Source organism: Mastomys coucha, unplaced genomic scaffold, assembly GCF_008632895.1.
Source record: "Mastomys coucha isolate ucsf_1 unplaced genomic scaffold, UCSF_Mcou_1 pScaffold22, whole genome shotgun sequence".
Classification (NCBI taxonomy): Eukaryota; Metazoa; Chordata; class Mammalia; order Rodentia; family Muridae; genus Mastomys; species Mastomys coucha.
In genome coordinates this window covers 157614327-157625353 of record NW_022196905.1, presented here as the reverse complement: position 1 = coordinate 157625353, position 11027 = coordinate 157614327, and the positions used below count along the sequence as shown (strand labels likewise).

At 48.3% G+C, this 11027-nt stretch overlaps 1 protein-coding gene and 1 pseudogene across 1 annotated transcript in view; one reads left to right on the top strand and one right to left on the bottom strand.

The window, feature by feature from the left end:
* Dlgap2 (DLG associated protein 2) overlaps positions 1-11027 on the bottom strand; it is a 663305-nt gene that overhangs the window by 561351 nt on the left and 90927 nt on the right. The gene's annotated exons all lie outside the window — the stretch shown is intronic.
* LOC116071851 lies at positions 10544-10630 on the top strand (annotated as a pseudogene).

The window sequence follows — 11027 nt, the reverse complement described above, 5'->3', positions numbered from 1 at the left end:
GTCACACATGTCAGCACACAGTGTTCTCACATGTCAGCACACACAGTGGTCACACATGTCAACACACACAGTGTTCACACATGTCAGCACACAGTGTTCTCACATGTCAACACACAGTGGTCACACATGTCAGCACACAGTGTTCTCACATGTCAACACACAGTGGTCACACATGTCAACACACAGTGGTCTCACATGTCAACACACAGTGGTCACACATGTCAGCACACAATGTTCTCACATGTCAGCACACATAGTGGTCACACGTGTCAGCACACAGTAGTCACACATGTCAACAGTGGTCTCACATGTCAACACACAGTGGTCACACACGTCAGCACACAGTGGTCTCACATGTCAGCACACACAGTGGCCTCACATGTCAGCATACACAGTGGTCACACATGTCAGCACACAGTGCTCTCACATGTCAGCACACACAGTGGTCACACATGTCAGTACACACAGTGGTCATACATGTCAGCACACAGTGGTCTCATATGTCAGCACACAGTGTTCTCACATGTCAGCACACATAGTGGTCACACATGTCAGCTTACACAGTGTTCTCACATGTCAGCATACACAGTGGTCACACATGTCAACACAGAGTGGTCTCATATGTCAGCACACACACTGATCTCAGATGTTCCCTCCACATCAGCACCACCACCCACACTGCAAGCACTGAAGTCGTTGCACCTGCAAAGCTCATCCCTACGCTGGGGCCTCAACTCCCAGTCTATGACCCTTGTTAGTACCAAAGATCCACTACAGAAGCTCCTAAATATGAAGGTTTCTGCACCCGGAACACCTTGGCTGGGTCCTCACACTGTCCTTAGACTCTACTTAAAGATCAATGGGTCTCCAACGTGTGTGTTCCTTAACATCTCCCAAACTCTACCCCTGGCTCCTTGCGCAAGATGGGGAGGCAGCCATAGCGCTTGAGCTTGCCTGACATGCCTGCTCACTGGTCCCGAGATCCAGGCTTAGGGTTTCTGAGTCTGAAGCAGATTTCTTTCACCAAATCATGCTAAGAACCGAGTTGAAACTCACAGGATGGCTCTCTTCAGATTGGATTCTCTCCTGTTTCTTCCCAGAAAACTTTCATTCACTCTCAAAGCCCAGCTGATCTCCATGAGAAGTTCCCATCCAAGTAGAAATGACACAGGGTACTATGTGTAACGCCATCTGCTTCTCCCATGTGCTCATCACAGAAGGAGTGGCCTCTCTGCCTGTCCCCAGAGGCCCTGAGCTCTTTGGAGCATTTCTGCTGCTGTGTGTTACACTTCCCAGATCCTGGAACAGGAGGAAGCAATTCAAACTCTACACTACTGTCCTGTCTCACGCCCAACTTTCACCATAGCAGAGCTGCGTCTCCAGGCTCAGGGCCTCTCCATCTCCTGGACAACCCTAGCCAGGGCTTATTTTGCACTTTCTTATATGAGGGACTGAATCAAAGCCAATCGCCCTGTTTGACCCTGCTCTCCGAGAGCAGGTGCTAAATATAGAGTTATCTGTTGTACCTGAGGTGCCTGGCCTTCAGTGGTGCTTGGAGCCTGTCACTGGCATTTCGCAACTCATGCCCGGTGATCAGCAGAAGCTGGGACACGCATAGGGATTTCGAAGATGTTGGGGGAGGGAAGGCAATCGGCATGCTAATGACACAGGGGTCTGGAAGCCAGCTGCACAGAAGAGCTGAGAGGTTCCAGTTTGTTCCACATTGCCCCAATGAGCTCACCTAAGCCTGGCTGTGGAAACAGAATACTAGAGATTGTTCTCACAAGAGAAATAAAGGTCTTGAAAAGGAAAGGTGACTTAAGTCACATAGCACAAGAACAGGAAAACATGGCTTCCTTAGTCTCGGGGAAAGAGCTTCTAACACTTATTAGATCCGAGACCAAAGGAGGCCACCAGCTCCTTCCAGGACCACTGTTGGTCAGCTCCCTTGTCCCCATGCTCCTGTCCCTCGAGACCACAGCAGGGCTCTGTGAGGCTCTCACGGCCACCACACCTGGGACCCTAGGAGCCTACTGCCTTTCAGCTGTGTGTGACTGGCCCTGTCACCCATGGGAAATGCCGCAGAGTTATACTTACTAACATCTCTTGAACAGGGGGTCTGTTGTTACTTTGAGAGAAATACTGATAACTAGGTGATGGAACACTTACAGCATCCCTTCTGTCTTGATGTTATCGTGACACTGGATGGATGGTACGTGTGTGAAGCAGCGCCATCCCCAGGGGTCACCAACACGAAAGCTTCTGCTACCTAAGTTCCATTGAGGCAAGGAAAGGGGTGGGAGAAGCACCTCAAATAGATCCTTGTGTGTGTAGGAACATGCGACGTGAGGCCAAAGAGCCTTCCTACATCTATTCAGTCAGCCTGGGGCACTAAGTGACAGTACTTCCCCAGAACAACCAGGCGGCAGTACCACATCTCAAGGGAAACTGCACTGGTCTCAAGAACAGAGCTGGGAGGGGTGCTCACACCGACCAAGTGAGCCTCCATGCGACATTCCTGCAGGGAGATCTATGAGCACACCTTGCAGATGCAATCACACTCTACACGTGGGAAAAAGCCTCGCCACCGTCTCAGAGTCCTGCAGAAAATGTAAATGGGCAGACATCTGGAAAGGGCAGTGTCGACCATGCCCCACCCCTGCACAGGGGTGACGCTGGCCAAACAATGTCCAAGAGGACAAACATGGCTGACCGAAACCTTCTCGGGAACACCACAGGACACACTTTCGCCCTGAGGTCTGCACTGCAGTTTTGTTTTAAATCTAATAAGAAGCTGATAAAAGGCCTTTCTCTCCTTTCCCAGGGGTCAGCAGGATCCATCCGGACATCCATCCCCTCAACGCCACACTCTGCCATCGTGCTTAACATCTCAGAAAGGATCATTTTTAAAACTCCAGACAACAGCCACTCACCAATCAGGAATGCCTGCTGAAGCTGGTAATCCTAGCACTCGGAAGACGGGGACAGCAAGTTCAAGGCCACCATGGGCTAGACAATGAGACCCTTTCAGTGAGACCCCTTGAAGCAAGGCCTCTCTATAAATGCATATGGCAAGTGACATCAGACTCCTTAGCCAAATCCTTCAGAAAGAATATCTTTCCCATGGAGGGAGTGACAAGGGACAAGTGACAGCAGGCAAACATCCTTCCAAGTTTATACCTTGCCTGGCATCTGCAGGCTTCACCTTTTCTAATTTGGAAACTTGTGCCAGGACAGGTCTTCCCTGGGCTTGTCTGTCGATAAATGAAAGCCAGCCACTGCAGCTCCCATGACCCTGTTCTCCACTGATCAGTCCCTCCAAGGCCTGTACACAGGACTCCTGCCCTAAGAACACCTCAGACACACTATGCACCTAGAAACACAGGATGTGGCTCTTGGTGTACTCAACTGGGTCATGCTGGCAGGTGTTCATGTCCTGTGGCCTTCAGCAGGCTCTACTACAAACCTCATCAGGCTGGAGCCTCACAGGGCTCCAGGGCTGCAGCAGAACCCTCTGTAAAGACCTTCTTCTCACTAAAGTGTCCCTGCCTTTCAAGATCTCTTCTCATTAGGCAAATGTGGGAAATAATTTAGGAACATTTTCTTCATTTTGAACCTAGCACATATCAGGGTTCTAATACTGTCTAATACAAGTCTAATATATCTAATAGTCTAATACATGTCCAATACACATCTAATACAAGTCTAATATAGTCTAATACATGTCCAATACATGTCTAATACATGTCTAATATAGTCTAATACATGTCAAATATTGTCTAATACTGTCCAATACATGTCTAATACATATCTAATATTGTCTAATACATATATAATACTGTCTAAAACATGTCTAATACATGTCTAATACCATCTAATAGATGTCAAATATTGCCTAATACTGTCTAATACATGTCTAATACCATCTAATACATGTCAAATATTGTCTAATACTGTCTAATATATGTCTAATACATATATAATACTGTCTAAAACATATCTAATACCATCTAATACATGTCAAATATTATCTAATACTGTCTAATACATATATAATACTGTCTAAAACATGTCTAATACATGTCTAATACTGTCTAGTACTGTCTAATGCATGTCTAATACTGAAGTACATCCACATCCTTTAAATTTTTTATTTTCATTTTTTTTTTAATTTGAGATTTACTCTTACATACAAGTTGCCTTAGAATTTGTTCTACAGTCCAGGTGGGACTTAGATCTATAATTCTCTTAACCATAAATTACAATTAAGACTTCTCCCTCATAAGTAGTTGAGATTATAGGCCAAGAGTCCCAAATATGTTTATAAGAACAGAAAATCACAGAAATCCTATCCTCCTCAAAAAGAAAAAGACTTACCCTAGATATACGTACTAAATGCCATCCAATGTTCAACAGGCAAACACACATACTTTGAATAAAGGGGAGTTATAAAATAGGAGTGGACAGGAAATTTGGGCTCACAGAACACGCAGAGCGCCACAAGAGTGCAGTGCCATGCGCTGTGATCTGTGCTTGGTGGAGGAATCCGCAACTGGCATGGAGCTACTCAGCCAGAAGGAAGATGATCGGAGCCACAAATGACTTTTCCACGCTTCACTAACCACATTAAAAAGTAAAGGCCACACGATCAATTAATTCTAATAGGTTTCAATTTAATATAATGCACTCACTATATCATTGTTTCTTTCAAAATGTATTTCGTTTATATGGGTGTTTCATCTGCATGTATGTATATGCATCCCATGCACGCCCAGGGCCTGCAGAGGTCAGAAGAGGGTGTATGATTCCCAGGAGACTATATTACAGATAGCTGAGCCACCACGTGCAAGCTGGGAACAGAGCCCACACCCTCTGCAAGAGCGGCAAGAGCGTTTCACTGCTGAGCCAACTCTCCAAGCTCCAAATAGCCTCATTTCCACATGCAGCCTGCGTGAAATAGTGTTGACTCTTGGTATGTTTTTATGTTGTCTTCAGAGACTGTGTCTATTTTGTTCTAGAAGTACTTCTCAATCTGTGAGCCACATGTCAGGCCTCCATAACCATGTGATGCTGGTAGCCACCACAATGAAGTCCCGGCAAACTGCACATCTTTCTAGATACAAGATCCAGAAGGCTAAGGAAAAGCTCAGACCTATACCCTAGATCCCAAGAGGGGATGACCTCAGAGTGGCACGTATGGCTTAGAGCACTGGTTTCATCCAAAGAGACACGGCAGAAGTCATTGCTAACGGGCATAGCAGGGTTAGACATAGCACAATGCGCAGCTCTGTCTAGCTGGAGATTCTGTCCCCTGAACTTAACTTCTCCTCATAGTAGATGCCTAACAGAGACATGTAGCTGGACATAGCATCAATGTTTTTGGAGAAGTTAAACAGGAGGAAGAAAGGGGCCTGGTGGAAATAAAAGAAACCATCCAGAGACTGGTGTTGAGCTGGAGAAAATCCTAGAAAAGCCACCGTCTAGTTCTGCTTTTTCCACATGAGGGGCCGGGGCAGGGGTAGGGCGACCTGCATGCCTGGACTATTCTCCTTTGTGCATGAACAGTCTCCTGCTAAGAAAAACAAGGGAGCGCTGGCTCCTCAGATCCCTTGTCCCTACCTTCTGTTTGTTGGCTCTTACATGGCTATGGTGGGGTCCACCCCAAGCCACCCCACCCCACCTCCCAGAGTGTACAGTTAGAGTCAAAAGTACCACAAGCATCAGACGGAGAATGAATCAAAACAGAGAAGAGGCTGGCTTAAAGCGGAAGAACTCAGAACTCAGACCAGATCTACTGACCAGAGGTCATGACCTCTGGGAATCATGGAGGCATAGGCAGGAAGCCACAAGGATGGATAACGAGACTGACACCACAGAGACCTACTCAGCTAACAGCCCAACCACTCGCCATCCTAGAAAGGTGTGCCAATCATGCTCAGGGACACACAGGGACAATATGACCACCTGCAAGCATCAAGCAGGAGCCCTGTTAACAGGCACTGAATGAAGCAGCAGATGGGCTGATACAAACATCAACCCTTCTCCCTGACTGCACAGGGCTGAGGAGGACCCAGCCTCATTCAAACTGATCAGCCATTCTACTCTTGAGGTTTATAGAAAAGAAAAAGAAGTGATTCATAGAGCATGGTTATATGTATTTCTCTTTAGTTTCCTTAAACCTGGAGCCATTTCTCTGGTTTCCTTCCTTTATTCTAAGAAACTCACTTTGCAGATGGTGGGGAAGAACTTGAGTTTGGGAGTCGCACTGGGAACATACCAAAGTGCTTTCAGACATTACATTTGGCCTGTGGTGTGGTGGGAAACTGCTCCAAATCCAGAAGCTTGGGTGCAGGTTCTTTTGTCATGAAATTGGCTAGAAGGTAGGAGCAAGAAGGGGGTGCTGACAGAGGGCAACAGGAAACCCTTCCCAGGCAATGCATGGGAATGACACATGGCCTTCCCACTTGGTAACTAAGTCTTCCAGCAGGCGTTTCTGACACACCTCGGATACAGAACAATACGGCGTGAAGCACATGAGAGGCTCACGCTCTTCTTTCTTCTACCCTGGGGACAAAGGCTCCTCAAGGCTCCAGAACTCAAGGCAAAGAGTGGGTGGCTGAGCACTGTGGCACTGGAACAGAGAAGTGTTTATATCTGCCAGTTCAATTGATTGAGCACCCTAAAGCAGAGATCAAGAGTGTAGTGAGGTTATAAAGACATTAAAAATGGAACCCCGTGGCTAGTTCTTATGTGCCTACACACAGTAGAGTGCCAGCTTCCAGCAAGGCAAGGCAGGAGAGATCTGGGGCAGCAGGCTAGGATGGTTAATTTTAATTTTCAACCTAACACAATTCAGAATCACTGGGAGAAGGACTTCTAGGAAGTCCTTCTATGAAGTATTATCTTAATTGTGTTAATTGATGTGGGAAGCCTCCCACCTCCATTGTGGGCAGCGCTGTTCCCTGAGAAGAAGGATGAGAAAGGGGAGGAAGGGGAAGGAGGGGGAAGAGGAGGAAAAGGAGGAAGGGGAGGTGGGGGAGGAGGAAGAAGTGGGGGAGGAGGAAGAAGTGGGGGAGGAGGAAGAAGTGGGAGAGGAGGAAGAAGTGGGGGAGGAGGAAGAGGAGGAAGAAGAGGGAGAAGAAGAAGAAGAAGAAGAAGAAGAAGAAGAAGAAGAAGAAGAAGAAGAAGAAGAAGGAGAAGGAGAAGGAGAAGGAGAAGGAGAAGGAGAAGGAGAAGGAGAAGGAGAAGGAGAAGGAGAAGGAGGAGAAGAAGATGGAGAAGGACAAGGACAAGGACAAGGAGAAGAATAGGAGGAGGAGGAAGAAGAAGAGGAGGAGGAGGAGGAAGACATAATGATGAAATTGGGAAGAAGGCATGTTCAGAGTCTAAAAGGAGTTACAGGGATAAAGATGGTAAATATTATCAAGAAACATTGTAAACAAGTACAAAATTCTATTTTTTCTTTTTTAAAAAGAGATAACTAGCTGAACACCAGCAGGCATCCATTAGCTCACTGCTTTCCACTCTTAACATCAAGTTTCCGCTGCCTCAGTTCCCTCACAGTGATGGACAGACTATAACCTGAGAGTTACAAAAGCCCTTGTCTCTGAAGTTAACTTCCATTGGAGTATTTTTATCACAGCAACAGGAAATGAAAATAAGAAAGAGGGTACCTCATCACGAAGTCTATGAAGGGCCAGGAGAACCCCCGAGAACTCATGAAACTATAAGAGAGAGACACCCAGTCAGAGCTGGCTCACCAGAGGGGACGACGCCAAAGTCCACCGAGAAAGGACACTGTCAGAAGTGGTAAGCCTAAAATCAACAGCAGGAATCTCTGGGGATCCTAGTGATGTCAGGAATCCCCACCACTCAAAAGTATCTTCATGGCCTCTTCTTGCCTGTCCCAGTGAGAGGGAAGATGGAGAGCCCTTCCTCTCTCCCCTGCTTGCTTGGAGAGTCCCTTCCCTTGGCTGTGCCACACATCCACACTCCAGGACATCACACTGCCTCATTCCACCAGGGCTGGTCAGGCACCTACCTGGTAGCTTCCTCCGGACTCCATGTCTGCTGGCACCCTTTCTGCCACGTGTGTGCTGTCCTAGTGAGGTCGGTATGATCAAGTGCTGTGATGGCCTGGCACACCTGGCTGTGACTGTCGCCCTGGTGGCTCCTCATGTCTACGTTCTGATCTTTTCTGTGCTTTTGACACTTGCCACATGGAACCTTGTACCGTTCTCCTGGAATGGTTCTTGAGGCTCTGTGCCTGCAACCGCCATGAGCTGCTACAAGAAGGGAAGTCACCAAGTCCAGCAATTCATCGATGAGATAGATAGTAGTGTGGGCCAATTCAAAGCCCTGGATCTGGACCTGAGAGGTATCTGAGCTGGTTAGCCTGCAGGCTCTCACCTCTCCAGGCCTGCTCACCAGAAACTCCCACACCCAGGGTTAGAGCTCTGCTGAACTGTCCAGTTGAGGCACAGGGCCTGCTCTCCCAAGTGCTGCAGCAGGTGTGGGACATGGCCAGTTTTCCTACTCTTATCACCCAGGGCCAGCTCTCCTGCCGGCCATAGGTGACAAGGCACAAGGGATAAGAGGAAGTGGTGGCTTTCTCTCCCTCAACTGCAGCACTGCCTGGTAGACAGGAGACAGGGCCTGCTCTCACTCCCTTGGAGCTGGTTCACCTACAACCCCTAGATCCAGGTCAGAACACCTCTCTCCTCTCTTTAAACATGCAGGTAGACTCAAGAGGCTGAAGTCCTGATCTTTAATACCTTCAGTCGCTTTCAACCATTCAGTTAACACAGGAAACAAAAGGTTTGCTTCAGCAGCAGAACCCACACAGTTGAATCACACCGCCTTTCACTGTTATTTTCGGTCACTGAGTGGTCTTTGCACGAGACTCCTTCTGAAAACAACATGATGAACTCCAAAAGGATGCTCCTCTAGAGTGTCCGCCTTCCTCAGCCTTGCCATCCTGCCTCAGGGATTTGCATCACCCGCCTCTTTAATTCCCTGGCTGTTTTCCTTCATAGTATACAACCCTTTGGCACTTGGCTCTTTACTCAGCTTAAACAGAACAGCCTTTGCTCAAGTAACCCTCACTCCCAGCTCTTGGCTCAGTCCTGCTAGGGACAGACAGTGCTGGGCCTCCAAACTCACGCAGCTTCCTCACCATACATGTGGAGCTCCAGGGGGTTGTTATATAGGGCTGTTATATAGCTATAGGGTTGCATCCTATAGCCAGCCTGGCTGAGGAGGGAGTTTCTTCTTTTCTTCAGCGCTCAGTCTGGTTAGCAGCTTTGCCCCACAGGCCAACAGCCATGGTCTTCCTGATGGATTGAATCTAGTGGCACATGGTGCAGCCAGCTGATTGGCCCCCTCCTGCTCAGCTCTGATCCAGAGCCACATACCTACTGTGAAGTCCTGTTTGACCACAGTAAGACCTCTCCCTGTAGAGAGGTTTCCTAGACTGGGAGCCTTTTAGTCCATGTGGGGAAGCAGGATTCAGTGTGAGTGAAAATGCTGCAACCTTTTCCATGGCTTCCCAGGAAGCAGTGGGTACAGCAAGGCTAGCAGGCAGGTGGGACTAGTTAGTAGAGTAGTCTCAGAGGAATATGAGGAAGTCTGGGAAATAGACTGGTACAGGCCTGAGAGGCCGAGCACCATGGGACAAATCAACAGTGAACCCCAGTGTGTGCCCACAGGGAGAGGGGAGTGTCCTGGCTAGAGGAGGTCCCGTGACCTCCTGGATCATTGTGAACTAGCAGATGCTAAATGAGTCAGCCCCAGACTCAGCAAGGCTGTGGGCCTAAACACATCAGAAACACAAGATTAAAGGCATGTTATGAGCTGTCTTCGCTGCCTAGCATCTCCAGATCCAGGCATTGGGGTTCAACCACTGGGGAAAAAACAAGCCTTCCTATGGGACCCAGAGACTCTGCTGAGCCAGGGCTGGACTGAGGCAGCAAGATGTCAGAGGCTAGCCTCTGGCTTTCCCCAGGATGGGTAAACACACACACATACACACATGCACACGCACACACACCACACCACACCACACACAATCACACATACACACACCCACATATACCCACACCACATACCACTCACACACACATACACACCCACCCACATATACCCACACCACATACCACTCATACACACATACACACACACACACACACACACACACCGCATACCACACACACAGAGACACACACATGTACATACACCACACCACACACACCCACACACACATACACCTACTCCACATACCACTCACACACAAACACACACACCTTGGCTACTCCTCTTCTCTCAAGAATTCTGATGAACACATTTTCAAAGAAAGGTCACAGTAAAATCTTACCTCCCATGTGGACAGCCTGGGCTCCTCATAGACCTCTCTCTACCACATCCATAGGGCTGTCTCTGCAATGCCATTTCTTCTAGCATCCAATACGACAGCTTCTGACCTCAGAAATATAACTCAGTCCAGATTGCTGCCCACTGACATGTGAATATTAAAAAGCAAAGCCACTCTGCTCCTAGAAGCATTGCAGCGGTGGCTGCTATGTCCTATGTGTGTGTCGGTAGGTGGTAGAGAGGAGAGAGGTGTTCTGACCTGGATCTAGGGGTTGTAGGTGAACCAGCCCCAAGGGAGTGAGAGCAGGCCCTGTCTCTTGTCTACCAGGCAGTGCTGCAGTTGAGGGAGAGAAAGCCACCGCTTCCTCTTATCCCTTGTCCCTTGTCACCTATGGCCGGCAGGAGAACTGGCCCTGGGTGATAAGAGTAGGAAAACTGGCCATGTCCCACACCTGCTGCAGCACTTGGGAGAGCAGGCCCTGTGCCTCAACTGGACAGTTCAGCAGAGCTCTAACCCTGGGTGTGGGAGTTTCTGGTGAGCAGGCCTGGAGAGGTGAGAGCCTGCAGGCTAACCAGCTCAGATACCTCTCAGGTCCAGATCCAGGGCTTTGAATTGGCCCACACTACTATCTATCTCATCGATGAATTGCTGGAGTGTA